Source organism: Carlito syrichta, unplaced genomic scaffold (assembly GCF_000164805.1).
Source record: "Carlito syrichta isolate Samal-C Ts95f unplaced genomic scaffold, Tarsius_syrichta-2.0.1 Scaffold288918, whole genome shotgun sequence".
Classification (NCBI taxonomy): Eukaryota; Metazoa; Chordata; class Mammalia; order Primates; family Tarsiidae; genus Carlito; species Carlito syrichta.
In genome coordinates, this window is record NW_007233014.1 from 2,136 (window position 1) to 25,521 (window position 23,386).

At 36.4% G+C, this 23,386-nt stretch overlaps 1 long non-coding RNA gene across 1 annotated transcript in view; it reads left to right on the forward strand.

Annotated features, from left to right (window-relative positions):
- Positions 1-6,130: 6,130 nt before the first annotated feature.
- Positions 6,131-23,386, forward strand: part of LOC103256091 — a 158,968-nt gene continuing 141,712 nt past the window's right edge. Inside the window, exons 1-2 of the long non-coding RNA XR_002481727.1 lie at positions 6,131-6,202; positions 7,322-7,383. This is a non-coding gene — a long non-coding RNA (uncharacterized LOC103256091). The remainder of the gene's footprint in view (positions 6,203-7,321; positions 7,384-23,386) is intronic.

The window sequence follows — 23,386 nt, forward strand, 5'->3', positions numbered from 1 at the left end:
ATTCTTAACAAAGTTTGTAAAAAGAAAGTTAAATATAGGTGAGCTGAGGACTAACTAGTATCTTCTGGAGACCATACTGACTGTTGCATATAGCTAAATTTTTTTTTAAAGATTTTTATCTTTGGGAGCCCGTGGGTTCGAGACTAGCCCAGGCAACTTGGCAAGAACTTGTCTCTAAAATAAAAATAAAAAATTAACCATGCATGGTAGCATGCACCTGTAGTTCTGGCTACTCGGAAGGCTGAGATGGAAGGATCGCCGGAGCCCAGCAGGTTGACAGCCTGGGCGACAGAGTGAGACTCCAGCTTAAATATATATATATATATATATATTTTTTTTTTTTTTAAACAAGTAGGACATTTTCTGGTGAATTGGAATTGAGGTTCCTTTCCTTTCAGCTAAGTTTATGTCATGATCTAACTTCTGACTTCTTATAGAGAATATCTGTTAATTTCCAAAATACAGGTCCAACAAAATTTTTTTTAAAAAAGAGGTTCATTCATGTTGTCCTTTGATGGCCAATATATACCAACGGTATTCTGTTGGTACATGTAATATGTATACCAACAGTATACTGTTGGGCATATGGCATTATTATTTTATGAATGGAGATATATTATGCTTTCTGTGATACAAGCAATGCCAGACCAGTCCTTCAAGAAGTGTCTTGCTAGATTTGAAGTGACCTGCTTCATTCTTAATTTCTTTATGGGGCAGGAAAGTGTTCAATGATCGTGTACACCTACCAAAAGATTGAGAAGGAAAAGAACGTTAACCAAAAACCCTTTGCAAATGTGCTTTTTTATTAAAAGGGTTATGGATCAAGGATATGATTGATTCTTGGTAATTGTGAAAACAAAATTTATTTTGTGTATTTGAGTGCTATATTCACAGGGCGATTCCCAGAACCACTGTTGAAAGAGAAGTGGTACAGGAAGGAACCTTTTCCTCCAGTAAATTCGCTTACCATATTCATACTAACACATAGAATTCCAGCATACAGCATCAATTTTTTTGTTGTTGTTTTTGTTTTTGTTTTGTTTTGTTTTTTGAGCTGGCATCTTGCTCTGTCCCGAGGCTTGAGTGCAATGGCATGCTTACTGCTCACCACAGCCTTGGGCTCTTGGAAGAAGTCCTCCAGGGTCAACCTCCCGAGTAGCTGAGTCTACAGAGGTATACCATCATGCCTGGCTAATTTTTATTTTTTTAGAGACAAGGTCTCACTATGTTACTAAGACTGATCTTGAACTCCTACTTGCCTCAGCCTCCCATAGTGCTGGGATTATAGGCATAAGCCATTGTGCCTAGCCTCTATTTATTTCCTTTTATGCTTCTTGATTTGTTTTTTAATCTCAAAAAGATCCTCACAGTCAACAACAGTGTGTATAAATTTATGATTTTTTTCTCAAGTTATTTTAGTAGAGACAGTATGACTATTTCCATTCTAAATGCACATGGAAGCTTAAAGAACAGAAAGTTCTAGACTTAGTATATCATATCTGTCTTTGGTTTAGGCCTATGATCTTGTGTTCTTTCCTTGTTGGTGCTTTTGATGAATGCTTACATCTTAAGTAAAATTATTCAAGAGAAATAAACCTAACAATGTTACTAATTTTTTAATGAACTATCCCTAAATGTCTAATACTATTCTAACCAACAATAGTCTATGTTGAAAATAATCTCCTTTTTTAAATTTTATTTTATTTTTTATTTTTTTGAGTTGGAGTCTCACTGTGTTGCGCAGACTGGAGTGCAGTGGCAAGCTCCCATCCACCGCAGCCTTGACCTGCTGGGTTCTGGCTATCCTTCTGCCTCAGCCTTCCAAATAGCCAGAACTACAGGCATGTGCTGCCGTGCCTGGCTAATTTTTTATTTATTTGAGAGACGAGGTCTTGCCAAATTGCCCGGGAGGGTCTTGAACCCGTGGGCTCAGACAATCCACTCACCTCAGCCTCCTAAAGTGCTGGGGTTACAGGCTGAGCCACCGAGCCCTGCCAAAAATAATCTTTAATTTGTTGTCTTGTTTTGGTTTGGTTTGACTAGGGGAGTGGAACCCATAAGGATTTAAAAAACAAAGACAAAAACATAACTTGCTTTGTATACATTTCTTTTTATTTGTAAGAGTGAGCATTGTGATATATTTGGCCTGGAATTTGTTTTTAATTAGAATATAAAAATGAAAGGTAGCAAGTAAGAAGTGAAAAAAGAATTTTGTTTTTAACAAATACATGATATTTGGGTATTAAGACCAGGGTGCGTGCACTCTTGTAAATATCCTTTCTCTTGTCAGATGGGGTTAGTACTTGGGATGCTGAGCTATTTCTGTGGAGGCAAGAAGATTGTGAGAGTGGCTTGTGACTCCTGAAAAGACCTAATCTTTTTACTTCTCTTTCATTGATTGCTTTGGTAGCAGACTATAGTTCCATTCCCAGTTGAGTTTTTCACCTGGCGAATCTGATAGACTTGTGGATCTATTACCTGCTTTCTGATGTTGACCCCTCCCATGCCACACTTGGTGGACTTTGAGAGCAAGAACAGTCCACAGACATTTTATATACCTTATTTTTTACTTTATTTCATTCTTTTATTTCTTCATTTCCACAAATACTTACTGAGATACTGTACTGGTCATAGACACAACAGTAATAACCTATTTTCTATTCATTTGAGGTTTTTAATACCATCAATCCAGATAGGAGAAAATATTATATAAATAGCACTTTGCTCAAATAATTACAGTATTGATGGTGCTCATAGATACTGGAGGTTTTAAGTTAAAAATAAATTGCTGTATTCTGTTGATTAAAGAAATTCAATGTAACAGTAATAATAGTATGACAAAATTAAATATTGTAGTTATGCAAAAAAGGAAAAAGTTCAACTTTACCTGTTTCCTCCTTCATTATTGATATCATCTTCTATTTTTATGATGCATCCACTGGGAACTACATATCTTAATCAATTTTACCTTTTTGATGAGTTTGTAATGGAGTTAATAAATAGTTAAAATAAAACTGAGAGAAAGTACTATATTGGGAAAGAATTTTAATTTTAGTGTCAAAAATTCATTTATGATAGTATATGTAGCTATTTTGTATTAGTTAGATTTTCTATTGTGAAGGGAATATACAGTCCTTTTTCTGGTGTGCCTTGAAATGCAAGCTCTTCTGTGACATTTGCCTTTAACTGCTAAACCTTCACTACCAGCATGGACATTCCATGAGTGCAAACACTTGACCTTGTTAACTGGTCAAATCCTCAGCAACTGTACCTGGCCCAGAGCAGTCAGTGATTATTTGTTGAATGCTTTGAATCTTTTGTGCTATACAATGACACATTTGTAGGTACCCTCTACCTTCCACAACATTTTCACTTCAGTTATCTCATTTGATGGTAACATCAGTTTTGTGAGAAAGGCAGCACAGACAATCAAATTGTAGCTCAAGTGGGTTGTGACAGAACTAGGATAGGAGAGTGTCATATCCAAGTCAAAACAGTCCATTTATTTTTTTCATTAATCATCATTCAATAAATACTCATTATTATTGCTATGGGCCAGTCACTGTGCTAAATTTTTTTTTCTTTTTTTTGAGTTGGAGTCTCCCTCTGTTGCCCTGACTGGAGTGCAGTGGCATGCTCCCGGCCATCGCAGCCTCGACCTGGTAGGCTCTGGCGATCCTTCCACCTCAGCCTTCCAAGTAGCTGGAACTACAGGCACTCACTACCACGCCCGGCTAATTTTTTGATTTATTGTAGAGATGAGGTCTCGCCAAGTTGCCCAGCGGGTCTCAAACCCACAGGCTCAGGCAATCCACTCACTTCAGCCTCCCAAAGTGCGGGATTACAGGCTGAGCCACCGAGCCCAGCTGTGCTAAATGTTTTAATTGAATTATCTTACTGAACTCTTACAACAGCCCCATGATATAGTACTGTTATTATTATCCCCATTTTGTGAATAAACTAAGACACAATGAAGTTAGCTAACTTACACGAGACCACACAACTAGTAAATATCTGCATTGGGATTTTGGCTCAAGCAGTGTGAGTTCACAGCCAAAACTTTCAATATGACCTAACCACTGCTCTACAGTTTTAACACTGCTATTCTCCTTGTAGCTTCAGGAAACAGATGCTAACCTGGGGAAAAGCTCTAGGATTCTGATGAAGCCTTTTCTTTTAAATAGTTTGACAATGTGCATACATGAACCAAATAACTACCATCATGACTTCTTAATGCCTTTTTAAATTATTTGATATTATTATAATAGATGCTTGTCATATGTTTTCATAAGTTGATAAGCCAGAAATGATTGTTACTGTAGTTATGAGTAAAGAGACAATACAAAAAGAAAAAAGAAAGAGAGATGTAGTCAGACAGGTTGCCAAGATTACAAGAGAGGCAGATTGACATCCTTCTAATATAAAATAAGGTACCTCTTAGGTAGTGGAGAATGAGTCTGAAAAAAATCCACTCAAGCCAACTGGATATTTGTGAGATCAGGACATGCCTACTGTCTTATAAAAGAGTCTGCAGTCAGAAAAGAGAATATTAATACTTAGCACCAACCAAAAAGATGATCATGGCATGGGTTGAATTGAGCAGTGTAGCTTTTCAATGAATGTTCTAAGCTGTCTGTACCAGTATAAATGTTTGAAAGTTCCAGAGTGAAAGCACTGTCTCTAGCATGAGTTTTCCTCAACTACTTGTTAAGGAGTGCACCTCACCTTGATTCAACTCAAGTATCCACAGCAGCTGATAACACATTAAACAAGCCCTTGCCTATAAGACAGCAGAAGCTTCAAGATAGTTCCACTACCAATAAGATACAGTAGGTGAGAATAGGAGGATTACTTCTGCAGGATGAATATGTTAAAATCAAAATTGTTGGCTGGGCACAATTTAGGAGGGTGAGGCAGGAGGATTCCTTGAGCCCAGAAGCTCGAGACCAGCCTAGGAAACATAGTGAGACCCCCATCTCTACAAAAAACCAAAAAGTTAACTGGGTTTAGTGGCACAAGCCTGTAGTCCCAGCTACATGGGAGACTGAGGCAGGAGGATCACTTGAGCCCAGGAGTTTGAGGCTTCGGTGAGCCATGGCCATGCCACTGCATTCCAGCCTGGCAACAGTGTGAGACCCCCACTCAAATAATAATATCAAAATTGTTATAAATGAAGACTTACTTACATATGCAAAAACGGTGTCATAATGAAATGGCAAAGGTAGAGCAGGATCATTAATGTAACTTGTAACCTGTAAAAAGCCAAAGGTTAAATTCCATGATGATGAAATATTAGTTTGATGCATAAATTCCTGGCATTTGGTTTTGGCATGGCAGCACTGCAGTGTTCAGGATTTGTTTATAATTTGTCATTTGGAGTGACAGTGTTGTGTTTGTGAATAGGTCTTACATTTTGCATATTTGAGGAAAGTTTGTACAATATGTGTTCTTAAAAAAGGTGGAATATTAAGTGGAAAAAAATTAACACTTCCAACGTATTCATCAGTTTGAGTTTAACAGAGGAGTAAAGGCAGCAGAGGTGGCTTGAGACGTTTGTGCCGTGTAAGGGGAGAATGCCATTGGGTAAAGCACAGCAAAAAAATAGATTTTTTTGTTTCAAAGAGGACCACTTTGACCTGAGTGATTCTCCACATTTAGGAAGACCATCCAGCTTTTGATGAAGATTGTTTAAACTTTAATTCCCAATGATCCATGTTAATCAACCCAAGAACTGGCAAACATGATGTACTGTGACCGGTCAGCCCTCATGTGACATTTGTATTCCATGGGCAAGCGAAAAATGCTATGAACTTATACTTCAACCCAATAATAGACCAGTGGATCCAGGATCTCCTTCTTTGCTGATATTTTGCTGGAGGGGCCTGGGCAAGACATCACTTCTAAGTCATTATTGTCATATTGGTTCTATAGGTCAAATTTCTAATCATAGCTAAGATTTAGGCAGGTAAATTTGTCAACTACTGATTATATTTGTCAAATATATGAATTGAAACACATATCTGATGTATAATGTATACTACTTTAAAATTTCATGTCATTTTGGTACTCTGAAAGTTATTCTCACATGCACTCCAAGTCTTCTTTCCTTACTCACATTTTCTTTTCCATAGAACAAATTGGTCAGGAAATGTTGGAAAACCTTAGTCATGACAGAGAAAAGATACAGCGAGCACGTGAAAGAGTAAGTACAAGTGATACAGTTTTTCACATTTTCAGTCATTGGAGACATAAAATAAAGATCATTGGGACATACATAAGCAATAACAATTACGTAGATCGGTAAGTATACATAAAAATGACTCAGGTGAAAGAGGGGTGTAAAGTCTGTGGATAAGAAAGAGTGAAATAGAGAAAAGGGCTGCCGGGCTCGGTGGCTCAGCCTGTCATTCCAGCGCTTTGGGAGGCCGAGATGAGTGGATTGCCTGAGCCCGTGGGTTCAAGACCCACCTGGAAAACTTGGCAAGACTTCATCTCTATAATAAATAAATTTTAAAAAAAAAGAGAGAGAGAGAAAGGCTGACTCTGTATCCCCATTCTGGAATGTTCCAGATGGATATTTTATTCAGCTCTATAGCTGAGAAGGTCATTGAGGGAGATTTTGGTATGTATCAATCTTTCAGAGTGAAAGCTGCAAAAATATTGATGTCTCATCCTTCCTCAATTCATTTCATTTTTGTTTATGTTTTTAGAACTTTGTGCATTTATAAATTGGAGATAAATTACCAAATATATTTTAAACTTTGTCAGCCCATAAGGCATTTGCTTTTTTTTTGAGTCATGACCTCACATTTGCCTAGACTGGAATGAAGTGGCATAATCACGACTCATGCCTTGACCTCTTGGGCTCAAGCAGTCCTCCTGCCTCACCCTCCTAAGTAGCTGGGACTACAGACGTGCGCCACCACACACAGCTAATTTTTTCATTTTTGGAGAGATGAGGTCTTACTATGTTGCCTAGGCTGGTCTGAAACTCCTGGGCTCAAACAATCCTCCCACCTCAGCCTCCTAAAGTGCTGGAGTTACGGGTATGAGCCACTGCTTCTGACCAACAATTGATTTTTTATTTAGTTCAGGTATCCAGATTAAAGCTCCTGGGATTACCTTTCACATATCATTTTCTGAATCTAAGAATTTTTGGAGTTTGTCTATAGATGTCAGAAATGTATTTATTTTGTGCATCTAAGCATTTTTATTGTTTGGATTTTCTTTCATGAAATAGATAGTTGCTTGCCATGCACTTTAGAAATAATCTAATCGCATTAAATTTTGTTGTGTTTTAACACTGCTGTTCTCCTTGTAGCTTCGGGAAACAGATGCTAACTTGGGGAAAAGCTCCAGGATTCTGACGGGGATGTTGCGAAGGTAAGAGCAAGGTAGGGACATACCTTCCTCTTTCTCTCTCTTTTTTAAAAAACTGGGTTTTTGTAAAATTGCAATGGGGCATTTTACAGGCGTTTGAGCTTCAGTTCTTAGTAAATGGTCTTAATGTCAAGAACCTTCTGAAATAGCAGAGCACTGGTATTAACTCTTATTTGGCCAGGGACACATAGTAACACAGATTGGAGGGAAGGCTTGAGCTAGGGGGATTACCTCAAGCTATGGAAAAAATTAGGGTTAAACATGAAGTATTTTTTTCATAGCCTGAGGAAGTCCCCATGGCAGGAGCAGACTGATTTTATTTTCTATTTTGATAGCCTTATTCTTATAGAAGGAATATAAGGCTGCCATTAGCAGGAGCACACTTGGTATTAGTGTTGCTCTCTATTGCTTTGCTGTCATTTCTTTAAGGGTTGCTGTTTGGGGAAACATTTCCATTTTATGTATACACTTAGAAATGATTTATAAAATATAAAGATTATCTGAATAATCTGAAGTCATATGTGCTAGCAAACATGTTTATGTTTTATATGTGCAATGAAACTTTGATGGAAAATATGCTGAAGAATATGACAAAAATCAATGAATGAGAGTAGGTAGTCTTCTTATAAGTATATTCAGCACAGAATGATTTTCCATTCAGAATCTACCAAATAAGAATATAATCTAGCCTGACTGTCAATATGGAACTGTGGGAAGAAAAGTGAACAAGGAATTTTGGGAACGGCCTCTGGAATAACTTCATTAGAATTTTAAAGAAGAAAATCTTCTTTATAGTTGATACTATAGAGACAAGCATTTAAAAATTAAAGTCTTCTCTGATCATGTATCCATATATGATAATTTGCTGAAAGTGTGTTTGCTGTGTTAGAGATTTATTACATAAGAACCAATCAAATGTATCGTTGTTTAGTCTTCAAGGCCAATGCGATTTTTCCATTAGCCAGATCAGTAACGAGCCTAAAGTTCCTGGGACACTTCCAGCCAACGCTGACATAACACTGCATGACCCTTTATTCCTGAACACACAGTCCCAACTCAGAACCATAAACCACCAAATTCTCTGATTAAATATAATATGTAAATGACTTAAGAAAAACTCAAAATTCACAGAGAAGGGAACTGGCAATTGAAAGGAATGCTTCAGTGCCTATAGACAATAAAAAAGAAAGAAAAGAGTGGGGAAAACCTCTATTGCTTCCCAGGGAGGGCTCCTGCGATGTGAGCTGTAACAAATATTCTACATATGTCTCCATTTTGTCAAATCTCATTGAAGGGTCCTCCTGCTTTATGTCAATTGAGCTGTCCAGAAATCATTCATCATTTTTAGTGTAAAAAAAATCATGTGGTTATTTAAATAATATCATATTAATGTTAAAGTTCAGCTGTCATTTAATGGTATGACTTAATCAGATGTAGCATTTAGGAAAAATAGTTTATCCGGGCTTTATGTGGCTTTCAGGTTGGCAGATTCAAATAAGGATTTATGGGTTTCGAAACCAATGTATTTCTGTCCATGTTTCTGCTTGATGTACCTCACCCTTTAGTGCAGGACACTGCAGACAGTTATTTTAACAAATAAAGCATCTCCTCACATTGTGTTTGAATAAATTTGCAAGTCATTTAGAGAGGGTGAAACACAAACAACTTCTGCAACCTTTGACTGGGCTTTCTGTAGGGAAATGATACTAACATGGTCGTTTCAGAAGCCTACAGATGAAAATTACTCTGGTGAAGTCTACTTGGGGTTCTCTTTATAGGCACACTGAGTCAATCATCTCCTTTTGGGATGTGTCTAGAATATGAACTGAAATAAAAATCCCCAGATGGACATCACCTTGCTATGTCTGAACCAAAGAAATCTTAAGTCCACCTATTCATATGTATGACAATGTTTTTACAAGGCACAACTGGGATCTTGGTATCAGTCAAGATATCCAGATATTTTTAATCAATGCTGTAGCCTCTCTGGGTCTTGGGGGACCAAATGCAGGTGTGGTTTTGTTCTAGTTTCTAATTACTATCCCATATGATACATAATTTTTTTGGACTTAGGAAAAGGCATAAACATTTTACCAACCTCTTTTCTTTATTATCTTACTTATTCCCAAGAAAAACAGTCTCTAGAGAAATGGAACCAAGGTTTAGGCACCAACATCTTTTATTAAATATTATGATTTTGCTTCTTCCGTTACATCTCTCCCATTCACGTGGCATTTGCTTCTAGCACTAGTGAGGTTTTATTTCAGAGAGAGAAACCATGTTCTTTTACTTTTGTGCTTACCAAAACTTCATAGCTATGTCGTGTGTCAACAAGTGCTTCTGATTTAAGAAATATTATAATATTGAATTGTGCTCATCTGCCACGTTCACAAATGTATAAATAAATGATTGTCCTCTTTGCAGTATGGCTGTTTATCTGCATACAACATATACACTTAATGATTTTCATATGATAAATTATGTGTGACTGAGAATAGTTACATATCCTATGATATTCCAAACAATGGAATTATTTTATTTAAAAGAAAGATTGCTGCAGGGGTTTTTTTGTTTGTTTTTTGTTTTGAACTTTTCAGACCTAGATTGTTTTTAAATTTATAAAGTGAACAGAAATGGTTTGATATGGCCCCTCAATTTACTTACAATAATTAGTCTGTAGTGAAGACACAGTAAAGCCAGTGTTCCATCAGTGCCAAAATCTGTGCATATGTCCCCTTGATTATCTGTAAAACTGACCAAAAGCCGATGAGGAAGTGAAAATGAGTAAACAATAAAAATTAAGTTTATAAAATCCAGTAGCCACAAAATAATCAGATACCACTCATGTTTTTTAATTCTCTGTTAACTTTAAATGGGGCAAAAATCTATTTGCTTTCTTCCCTCTTTCCTCCCTTCTTTCTTTTCTTTCTTCTGTTTATTCATTTAATTAGTAAATATTTAATGCCTATATACCAAGCATGGGGATCCTGAAATGATACCAATTTTATCCTTACCTTTGGAACACTTCAGTGATATAGAGAATGTGTGCATTAAAATGGAAATTCACAAAATTATCTAATTCTCAAGGAAGCTATTGAAGATTCTCCAACTCCAATTAATCCTTGCTGGTCATTAAAAAGAGCACCAGAACACACCAGGTGTGGTGGCTCATGCCTGCAATCCCAGCACTTTGGGAGGCCTAAGTGAGAGGATTGCCTGAGCCCAGGGGTTCAAAACCAGCCTGGGCAACTTGGCAAGACCTCATCTCTACAATAAATAAAAAATTAGCCAGATGTGGTTCCGCTACTTGGAAGGCTGAGATGAAAGGATCGCCTGAGCCCAGCAAGTCATGGCTGCAGTGGCTGTGAGCATGCCACTGCACTTCAGCCTGAGTGACAGAGTGAGACTATGACTCAAAAAAAAAAAGCACCAGAAAAGAATAAAAATAAAACATTTTAGTTAAATAGCTATAAAACTAATGTATTTGAAAAAATTAGGGAAATAGAAAATGATTTATGGAATTAAAGTTTTGAAAAGAACTAAGGTATACAGAATATATTGTGACATACAGTATATACTTTAGTGAGATAGCAACTGATTCAACCAAAAAGAAATTATTCTTCATGTAACTACGCTGTATTAACAAAAGAAAGAAAACAAAGGAGAAAATTGGTTCATTCAAAATTATAATAGTAAAATTTGACATCAGAATGCAGCTATAGCTGACTTTCTGGAAAGTAATTTTTCTTCTGTCCTAAGATGGAGAGCTACCTAGGCACAAACTGTTCATTTCCTGATTCTGTAGATAGAGTTTAAAGAAAGTGGAATTCAGATAATCATGAAAATGGTCATGAAACGAATGGCCATTCATGTGGTAACTGAGCCCAAGAAATGGAAGGATATGTTGCAACTTTACATTGGCTCATGGACTAGCAAGAGGCCAATATAATTTTTTTTAAGACACCTTTTCTGTTTGATAATCCCAGTGGAACATAATTTCCTCTCTCCCTCACACTACTTATATGCTCTAACTATTTACAGAGAGAGAGAGAGAGAGAGAGAGAGAGAGACAGAATGTTTTCTTCAAAAAGTGAATTTTATTTATCCTTCTAGCCACGAGTATGGTAAATTTCTTTATGCATGGAACTACTGAAAGGTCTTTTGTAACTGATCTATAATATAATATAAACAAAGCAGACAGTAGTAAGTGCATATTTTTACATTTTAAACATAGTCTTGTTGCTTTGGTAGAATGACAGGTAAAACATTTGGAAAACTTGAATGTCCCGTCAGAATGATTCCTAAGAGTAAGGATACCAAGAATGTCAATGCAAGATCTGTAAACTATTGAGATATAATTTTTTAAAAAGGAAATAGGTTTTTCTTAAACATGCCGTGGCTAGATGTTTAAGCTTCTTTTTAAAAAATCATCCTTTCTTCCTCTCATTCTGCCAAGGAAACATTTAGTTGTATTTTAATTGTTCTTATTACAGTGTCTGAAAATGCAACAGTAGAGAGTTTTCAAGATTTGTGAGAAAAAAAGTCCTTGAAAATTTGCTTTCAGTTTTATGCATGAAAAGGGTATCTTCTCTTGTAGTATCTTGCATTAATCTCTCTCTCTCTCTTTCCTCATCCCCCACCCCCCACCCCCATTTATCTCATTCTTCCTTCTTGGCATGTTTTAGTTACTAGTGATAAACATGGGCCCTGACCTGAAATTAGTGTAGCAAAAATCTCAGTGTTTAAGCTGTTCAGCTTTTAATCGAGTGCTTATTCTTTCAGGATAAAATGATTGAATTTGCTGTAGATTCTTTGGACTTGACAAATTTAGAATCTGAGCTAGAATAATGCTACAAAGAAAAATTCTTTTTAAAGCTTGGTTCTTTTTGTATGAGTAAATTTATTTCTATACACTGCACTCATTGCCTTCATCCTATGACCTCTTCAAGGCCAACATGGGTGATGTTTTTCCCAAATTAAAGAACAGCTTTAGATTTCCTTATACCTATTTCTCTTTAATAAAACACTTGTGCCTTTAAACAGCGTTTTAGTCTCCTGCCAGACACTTGAATGCAGCATATAAAGTTATCTATCAGTGATAACTCTAGGCTGTATGCGACCCCAGACTACGCATTACACATATTACCTGAATTAATTCTTAACAGCCTTGTGGAGAAAGCACCATTATGTCCATTTTACAGATGAGGCTAACTGCTTAATGAAATTAAGTAGACTATCCAGAGTTACATATGTAGGAAGAAACAAAATTAGGATATGAACTTTGCTTGCTCTTTTGAACATGCTACACAGTTCTCAAAGGCCAGTGTACAGATCAGAGCAGCCAGTTTTCACTAACTAGCAGTGAGATGAGAAGAGGAAAAACAGTGTGTTATGCTAATATTTATTGTTATATGCTGTTATAATTCCACTTCTTCTGTGAAGTAATTGTAGTAGTAAACAATTTCCTTAAACTAGCACATTTCTAAAAGTAAATAGAAAAACAGATTCTTGGAATTATTAAACATTAGCAATCATATGTCAGTCTTCCCACCTTCTTATACCCCCTTCACATTTTACTGGTCAGGAAATCGAGAATCCCCGCTATACTATTCTTTTAATAACACAAAAACTGCTACGTATGCACTCACTGATACCTCCTGGGTAGCAGGCACAGTCCTAGATACCTGATCTACATTATCTTATTTCGTCTTCATGATAACTCTGTAAGACAGATACCGTTACTCCCATTTTAGAAATAAAGGAACTGTTGTTAAGTGTCATCAGGCTTCACGTAAGTCGTCAGCCCCAGGGCCTATTTCTCCCCACATCCTGGATGGCTACCCTTCTTACCCATATCAGTATCCGCACAGATGGTCAGACAGCCATTCTGGATGTTAGACAATTGTTCCTGAAGCAATGAACAAACCCTACCAGATCCTACTATATAGAATGGGCTGAAGGCACCCGCCTGCGGTTACTGTGTGCCCTAGGAGTCCCAAGTGAGTGTGTTCTTAAGGAGTCCTTTAGAATTGTTTTATTTTTATGCATAGACTGTAATGTTATTAACCAGACAACAAAAAACAACACTGTACAACAGAATAGTCTATTAATCTCCCGAACCTCCAGGGTTTGACAGGTATCACTGTTAGAAAATTTTATTTTTTTATCTAACTGTGTCATCTGGAACCTTGTCCTCATTGGAGAAAACAGTCTCAGTTCTGTTAAATTCTTCAAATGAAATTTCTGTGTGTGCATATGCCCTAGTTGATAGGAGTCAGGCTCTGGAGCCCCACTGGCTCTGCCACTTTTTATCTACTAATCTTTGGCAACAATCTTACCTCTGTGTACCTCAGTTTCCTCATCTGCAAAGTAGGTATGACAATAGTCCCTACTGCATAAATTCTTATAAGGGTTAAATGAGTTAAATGAGTCATACACGTAAAGCACACACAACAGCGCCTGGCACATAATAAGCTCTCAATAGATGTTGAAATGTTGGTTACTATCGTTATCATCACTGCCTTATTTTAAAAAATGAGACCTGAGAGCAAAGACTAAAGTCACAATGTTAATGGTTATTGTAGGTTGATGAATTTTAAGTTGTTTTTAAGTTTTCTCTTTCCATTTTTTAGGAATTTTTTAAAAATTAAAAATTAGGAGGGAGAGATGAAAAATCACCTATCGGGTACAATGTGCACTAACGGGTGTGATGGGTACATTTAAAGTCCACACCTCTTCGTCACTATACAGTGCATCCATGTAACCAAAAATCACTTTTACCCTGAAACTATTGAAGTAAATAAAAATTATGTTACTGATTCTGTAATGGTGCCCATTCTCCTCTCTGGGACCCTCACTCCGCAACACTGCTTGAACTACCCCAGAGTACTTGGAGCAAAGTAGTCCTACAGGCTTTTTTCCCTCTCATTTGGATTGTTTAGGGAAAGGGGCTCCTGGTTGGTCCCTGTGTCTCTTCTCTTCTTTTGTCTTTTTAATTATTATTGACCAACTTATCACTCAAAGTGCAAAACTAGTGCTGTCTCTTCTGTGCTTAGGAACCTCCCATGGTTCCCCATTGCCTGCTAACATAAGTATGTTTTCCTTAGTCTAATCTCCAAAGTTTTTAATGAACATTCTAGCCTTGTTTACTGCTATTCCTTTTGGGTAGACACTATGTCCCTACTCAAATTTCCCCTCTGACCAAAACTAGCTTAATTCTTCACTAATTCTATACTTTTGATTTGTCTGTTATTTCTTCCTGGAATGCTCTCATTTTGCCACCTGTATTAGTCAAAATCTTCCAGATGCAAGTGACAGAAATCCAGATCAAACTGGCTATAAACAAAGCAAAACAAAACAAGGAAATATATTACCTCATGTAACTAAGTAGTCCTAGAATAGAAGCAACTTGAAGCACAATGGAGTTTAAGGTTCAAACAATGTCTTCAAGACTGGGTTTTGCTTTTTCAATCTCTCACCTCAGATTTCATGGGTGAGTCCTGTCCTTTGTCAGGGTTTCCCCATGTGGAGACAAAGCTTTTGCCAGCTTCTCAGTGACACCCATTGAATGTTGCCATTTTTTCTTCCCAGTACTTCCAACAAAAGTCATAGCATGGATTTTTTTTTGTTTTTAATTCTGATTGACTCTGGTTAGGTAAAAACTCCATTGATCTATGATCTGGTGTTCTGGATATGGGACCTTGTACAGGGGATGGACAAATAGACTGAGAATAGGGGAGAAATAGTTCCAAAAGACTTGGAGAGCTTTTTCCTGAAAAGGGAATAGATACTGAATCAGTTGATGTTACCTTTGTAATATTCCAGATGGACTTTTATCTATACTCTCAATCTCAGGTGAAACACCTCTCTTCCTCAAGTCTTTAGCAGTCTCCCAGCCAGGAATGATATCTTTGCTCTGATCCTTCACAGTAGTTTGTGGTTATCATGAGGCACCAATGTCATCTACTTTGTATTACATGCATTGTAATTATTAGCAACTGTGTCTTAATTTTCTTCCAGACCTTTTTTGTCCCCTACCTCATTCCAAAAACGATTTTACAACTCCCTGCAGTGTTCTGCGACCAGGTGAAACAAATAGGGGAGGAAATATAAGTAAAAAAGATTAAAAACAAAGGCAGGGGACCACTTTGGTAGCCCCGAAGTATGACTTTCAACCAACTCCTGCACAGATTCCTAGACAGGTTTAAAGTTTCCTACCTGAAAGCAAAGCAGGAAACACAGTCAGAGGATCCACAGTGTTTTATAAAATGAAAATAAGCTTGGTTGAGGTTAAGCATAGCTTTCTTGCCACATAGGTGGTCCCTTGATAAGTAATTAATAAAGTGGTTTTGGGGGGCTGGTGATAGCACACACAGCATATTTCTGCCCCCGTAAGAATGAGGAGTTTCTAGAGGACAAGTGCTCTTCATCATCCTGAAGTCAGGCCTCTCTTCCCTTTATTGTAAGCTGCTTGTGGTCAGGAGCCTCCTCGCGTTTAGCTCAGGGCCACGCTACCCTAATCCAGGCCTCATCAATGAAAAATCTTGGAAGAATACCTAAAAATAGTTTCAAAGTTGCCATCTAGGTTCATATGGGTATAATTTAGTTGAAACCTTACAGGTTTTTATGTCTTGCACTTTGGCTACATGTATACACATTCATTCAAAGATAAAACACGTAACTTCACAATAAAGGAATATTTTTGTCCATTATTTAATCAAAATTTAAAAAGCATCTTATCTTTTTCTCAGTTGTGAGCTACAGTTTGACCTAATTCTTGAATTACTTTCCTTTTATGATCTTCCTTTTTTCCCCTGGATACATGCCATTCTTTAATGCCACGTAGAATATGAAGGTGCACTTTACCTTCACCATCAATGCCTTCTTTGAACACAGCCTTGAGCCTCTACTCGAAGCAAGGAGCCCTAGGCCTTCCTTATAAACAAGTAATGGAGCCCTCAGCCCCCTCATAACTGACAATTTATTAACATATACCATCACGAAACAACATTTTACAATTCCAGGCCTCCATACCATTACACCACTGTCTGCTCCATTGTAAGTTGAGGGAGGGCTTTGGCCATCTGTTTCATTAAATGCCAGAGGCAGTGAACAATATCTGAACTTTATAAATGGAGGGTTAGGGCTTCTCCCTCTACAAATCCCCCCCTTCTTCTGCTGCCACCACCGCCACTGCCGCCACCACCGCTACCACCACCATATTTTTTTGTTTGAACACTCACATTGTAAATTAGTGTATTCACACAATTTTAAAAGGCTGGCTGTGTTATGAGATGGGACAAAGCAAGCTCAGTAACAGCTCATGCACAGTGCAGGTGGTCGAGCTAGCTGCTACCCAGATCAAAAGTCAAACAACTGTGAATCTGCTTTTGAAAGTGCAGTTAGGGAGACAAGGCAAGGCTTATCTGCACAAACAAGGACGAGTTATAGATATACATCACAAACGCAGAAGGACAAAAGAGGGTTTCATAATCTTGCAGGGTAAGAAAACCTTGTAATGCTGACAATTCTGAGGGCGTCTCTGAAATACTTAGCTTGTTTTTGGTTATGGTCTTTTCTATAAAATTAGTCTTTTATTATGCGGCTATTGATAATTATTATTTATGCTTTGGTGCTGTTCCTAAAGTAGCTAAGAATTTTTTTAAGCCACCTTTAGGGCAGGAAATGACTCCTTTTCATGGTTGCATTTTACTTTTCTGCAGCATTTAAGGACAGACTCCTATTTATACCACACAAGCAGTTTTGTCTGTTGTAAACAAAGTAAGTGGCTGGGAATTGTGCTTTCCCAGAAATGTTTTCCAGGGAAGCCATAATAAGAAACAACTGTGTATATCTTGAGAATTTGTCATCTAGGTATTAAGAGAGAATTCTTTTCTTTTATGGCAAAAAGCAAACACTGTTAAGAAGTGCATTCAATACTCAAGTGTAATTAAAATACTTCTTAAAATGTGACATTTGACCACCTACTATTAATTGCGGTTGTTTTCATTTTCTATTTAAAATAGCCTCTAATGGTTTTTGACAAGGTAGAAGCTGACGATAGAAAGCATAACCATTTTTCTTTAGCCTCAATATTCTTTCTAAAATGCTAATTACTTCTTTTACAAAGTTATGTGAAAAACTTTGGAACCAAAGTATGAAAATCAATGGGGAGAATGCCAGAATGGTAAAGTTGACCAAAATTTTAAAAGAAGATTGAAGCAGCATGGAATTATGAAAGAACAACACCCTGGTTTCCTGCATAATTGTAGCTTACCTAGGAGAAAGCTATTCCACTGCCTGTCTTCTGATGGCTTAATGATTTTATGATAAGAGAAATAATACTGTCAACTTTTTTATTTCCGATTTCACTTTATCAGTTGAAGATATCTGAATCAGTTCTCAAGTGTTTGCATGAAAACACTTTCTCTGTCTCAAGCCATAGGATAGCGATTCCTGCTGTAGGCATCATGATGTCTTGAGCCACTGAAGTTTTCTGAAAAGTTCTGTGTGTATGTGTGTGTGTGCATCTCTCTGAGAACTTTCCATTAAATTTCCATAAAATTTTCAAAAGAATCTGGCAACCAACTCCAAAACAAGTTGGAAGTGAGACACTGTTTTAGAACTTTGTCCAATTTCTTAGCTAAATACCACTAAATTACTAGTTCATTTGACATGTATTGACCTACAAGAAACACTTATTTTAAATTTTTCTACAAAGCTCGGTAAGGAACTGGAAATGCAGGGATACCTTCCTTGGAAAATCAGATCATTTTTCAAAAAGTAAGTTCTTAAAGACAATTATAACATCAATAATTTACATAGGACCTTATGATTGATAAGTCACATTCACATTACGTTATTGCATTTAAGGTATTCTTCATAAGAACTCTGTGAATTGGTGTTATTATCCTTTTGTTATTGATAATTGAGATCTATAGAAGTTGTCTTTCCCTAGTTCATTCCAAGATGGAGCAAAACTTGGACCTGTACCCTGGTTTTGGTCATAGAAATCATGTTCTTAGCTGCATTCTAGTAGTTAACAGCATCAGCATCTTCTTCAACACCAAATGTTTAATATTTACTGTGTAAAAGGGACTATGTTAAGCATTGGAGACAATAAACCAAAACTCCACTCCCAGATTTGAATCCTGTGGGGGTGAGAGGGATGAAGGGATGTTAGAAAGATCTTTTTGGCCACAACTGTGTTGAGGATACATAGAAAATCAACAAATAACTTGTAACCTCATCTGCTCATAAAGTTAATAAACGCCAAAGCTTCACTTTTACCTTTGTCTTAAATTTAGCTTTTTAAATTTTTTTAATTGTGGTGAAGTTTAAGATTTTTTTCAAACAAATAAGAAAGACTTGAAATCATCTAAATAGATCTAATTATAAACAGTTATGAAAAACCTCTTCACATGTTGTGCCCCAGTTTTAGAAAAATATTGCTGATTTTCACACACTTGACTAAATTCCTTACTCATAAAGTTTTACATATTTAAAAATTACATATTTATTAAAATTACATATTTATTAAAAAGTTCATTTTGAAAACTGGCCTTTGAAATAATACTGCATGCTGACTATACGTACTATACATATGGTCTGTGAATAGATGCAAAGAACATTGGCAAGGTAGGTGAATTATTTTATTGTGGTATATTATTTATTTGCTGTGTATCACTTAAAAATATTGAATTTTTTCATGTGTTTCAATTAAATATTTCTCATCAAATAGGTTTATAAAAATTTAGTTATTAGAAAATTTGCCCAGCCAATAAAGAAAAGCATTCATTTTCTATTCTGTATACATGATCCGAAGCCATTGCCTTTTAGGTCTTTTAATCTGTTTGTTCAAGGCCAAGCTATTTATATGGATAATTTTTAAAGCTTCTGTATAAAGAAAAAAAGAACATTTTATTTATTCACTGGGGTTTTTATGTGCCTTGAAATTGCATAGATAAAGTATTTTCAAGCTCATGGATCTGGAAGAGATAAAAGGCCTCTTATTTTATAAGGCTTTATGTAAGCTTTTCAAATGTACAGTTTTCTTATGGCTAGAATTTTTTTTAAATAAAACATTATTTCACCATTATAACTGGAGTTTGATGTGGGCATCTCTTTTTTCTTCCCTGAATTACATGTTAAATTGTGTGTTTAAGACTTTTTTTTATTCCATTTTACCTCCTGGATTTTAACAGTTTTCTTGTTGGAGAAATTAATTTATCAATCCTCAGGTTTAGTACCGGGCAGCTATTTAATACTGGAATACTAAATATTAAATGAGTGAAAAACTCAAAGTTCAGATTTAAGAAACCAAAAGCGAGATATATAACTTGGTTTTTCAACATATTGGTATGAAGATGAAAATGTATTTATCTCCCTCTCCATAAAAACATTTGCTAAGCCTGGTTGACTGTGAAAAGAAGAGGCATTTTTGAACTCTGGGGCGACTGGATCCAGACCAAATTCTGGGTGAACATTAGCTGCTGTTAGTTCTACCATGTCAGGACCAAGAAACAGCTTTCCCTGGCTGGAGCATTCCCAAGTTATCATGACTATCAGACAGGTGGGGAATAAATATTGTAAAATGGTGGGACATTTGAAGAGCACAGTCCGATCCCCAGGACTCAATTTGGACGGGCTTCAATTGGAGCAAACAGGTGTTCCTGGGAGGAACTGTCCTCAGATGGCTGGGAGGGGGTGCCATTCTTTCACACACATAAAAAGTTCCCCTTCTCTCTGCCCACAGGAAAATTAGAATTAACTACAGCTTTTTCTTTTGAAATGGAAAAAGAGAAATAAAAATATGGCACCAGCTTTTGGCTCTGGCTGGATTTCCGTGGAGCAGGCAATCTATAATGAGTGATGAGAATTCTTGAAGCAAAACATCCTTGGAGTTTTCAGCATGGAGATGCTGTAAAAATTAGATGAATGCAAATAATCTTTTTACCAAAATATATTACCTATAAAATAAAAGTATTTTCTTCTACCATTCATTTGTTCACTTGCCAAATATTTCTCTAGCATCTGAAATTTCCTAAACACTGGGCTAAGTGCTGGGAATAGAGTATAAGATATAAAAAGAGCCTGCCCTAAAGGGCTTAGCCTAAGTTGTAATAATAGTAATTGATTAGAACATGAAAGTGAACCTGAGTGGTCTTTTGGAAACTAGGCAAAAAGTGGTTGCTGACAACAGAAATGTTTCTTTTTCTGCAATATTCCCATGTTGAAGATATGATTAACAGGTTTTATTTGGGGGTATTCTTAAATCACTTTTTTAATAAAACAAAATAGTAATATTAAAGGAATCTTTTAAAGAAAAAGTTTTTAATTCCTCTACCTTGAAAAAAGCTATTTCTTTGGTACAAGTAGTCCCTTCCAATCTTGCAGTCATGATTCATGACAATATTATATCTTAAAATCTCTACATAGTCTTCATAATTGTGTTTATTTTTCCTAATTTGAAAAATGATGTTAATAGCAATGGTTCAAAAAAAAAAAAAAACAACCTCTTATTTTATAGGGAAAAAAATGTTTAATCAAGACACAGGGAGAAAATTATCTATAATTATACTGGCTAAAGATAGCAACTGTTAAAGTTTTGGCACATTTCATTCCCGTTTTTCTTTATGTATTGTTGTTATATACAACATAAAGTCTTATATCCTACTATTCACATCAAGATTATATTTAAAGCATTTTCCAGTCGGGCACGGTGACTCATGCCTATTGTAATCCCAGCACTTTGGGAGGCCAAAGTGAGAGGATTGCCTGAGTCCAGGAATTCAAGACTAGCCTGGGCAACTTGGCAAGATCTCATCTCTACAATAAATTTTTTAAAAATTAGCCAGGCGTAGTGGTGCGCACCTGTGGTTCCAGCTACTTGGAAGGCTGAAGTGGAAGGCTCACCTGAGCCCAGCAAGTAGAAGCTGCAGTAGCTGTGAGCATGCCACTGCACTCCAGCCTGGGTGACAGAGTGAGACTCCTACTTAAAAAAAAAAAAGAAAGAAAGAAAGCATTTTCTCATGCCATTAAAAACTCTGTATAATCATTATTTATAGTGCTTGTATAACATTTCCTTACAGAAATATTTACTTTATGTTAAATATTTAGGTTTTTTTCATAGCTTATTGCTATACATTGATGCTATGTATTTTCATTCATGGACTATATTATTTTCTTAGTGTGGCATCTTCGAAGAGAATACATAAATGTTCATCTCTTTTATGACTTCCCCATTCTTGAGTTCTTAGCTCTCTGGTCTTATAGTCAGCTGGAATATATCTTCAAGTAACTTTTTCGGGAAAGATATAGACTTGGAGATATTTTTTATATTAGGAATTGCCATCAACTGCATATATGAGACACACGTGTATGTATGTATCTGTGTGTATTGAGCTAGCTATAATATTTTAGATCCTGTACTTCTTAGGAATCTGTAGATGCTGAGCTGTTGTCTTCTAGCACTTAGTGTTTCAGAATAGCAGAAAGGTAGACCAATTTATAGTACTCTGTTGATATGTTTGTAGGTTTTATTTAGTTTGGGTTTTATAAATCTATGGACTTGAACAGATTAGATGTTTTCTAGATATAAGGTCTTTCACTCATTTTGCATGGATCACAGGAACTTTAAATCTGCAGGCCTTTGCTCTGTTAAGCTATGGTCTGGCCACGTGCTCTTTGAACTATAGCTGCCATGTTTCCTAAGCTTTGGTCCCCTCTCCTACCTTGGAGAAGTGAATCTCTTGTTTCTTCTCTCTCTCTCTCTCTCTTTCTCTCTCATCTTTCTCATCTCTCTCTCCAGTGTACTTTCTAATTTACTTTCTATATAAACTATATTTTCTAATCTAAAAAAAAAATCTGCAAATTCAGGTCTTCCCTTCACCCATCAGCAGAGCTTTCTTTAATCATGTCTTGAATTATTGCTCTGTGTTAAATTTTCTGGTTTCAGGATCTTCTGTGATTCTCACAGTAGACCTGTTTTATATCTTCTATATTTGTCATGTTTTAAAAATTATTTTGTTCTCTTATTTTTCTTCTCATTTTTAAGTTTATCTTCAACATCATTGATTCTAGTCTTTGCAGCATTGTTTCTACTCTATACTACTGATTATGTGAATATTAATTCTGCTGTTGCATTTCTGGTTTCCCTGAAATCTTTTATCTAACCCATTGCTTTATCTCTTACACTTTTATCTTCTTTACGGCTCACAGGTTGTCACCTTATGGGTCTCTGCCCTCACTTTAGAAGGACTCTCTCCCTTCTTACAGTTTTTCTTAAGGATGCCAAACAATTTTCAAAAACTATTTTTTGGTTTCTTCAGTACATAATTTTCAGACTTGCATTCTTTCGCTGAATTATTAGGTTGTTGTTTCCCTTATTCTATAGTATCTTTTCTTTTTTTCATCATCCTCGTATTGTTTTGAATTTTGTGTTTGATTACTTTTCAAAACCTCTTCTTGAATTTGCAAATGAATGGCAGCTGTGTATGCTCAGCTCAGTCCCAATTCCCTTGGTCTCTCGATTGCCTTTATTAGACAGAAATGGGACTTTTTCCTTCCCCCACTTCTTGACTATTGTGAAGAATGTCTAACCCTTGTGTGTACAACTGTCATCTCCTTCACAACCTCCTCTCCCACCACACACAGACACACTTTATTTATGAAGACCACATGCCCCAGAATTCAGTACATCATGCCATACCTTTCCTATAGCTACCCAACATTGATTCATTGTTTTCCTGAGAACCCTAGTATCCTACTGCATATAAAAAAAGAAACAAGACAGGGAGCATGGAGGAAAAGGAAAGAAAACAGCCGTCCAAATACCTCCTAGGTTGCAGCATCCACTCATGAGAGATTACTGCTTGATTTCCGGTTGTTACAAAACATGCATTTTTTATCTAGTAAAAGACTTTGTGGGAAGTGAACCACTGCTCACATTTTTCAGCCTTGGTGACTTTTGGTTGCAGTAGAGAACCTTTCCCAGCTCTGACAATTT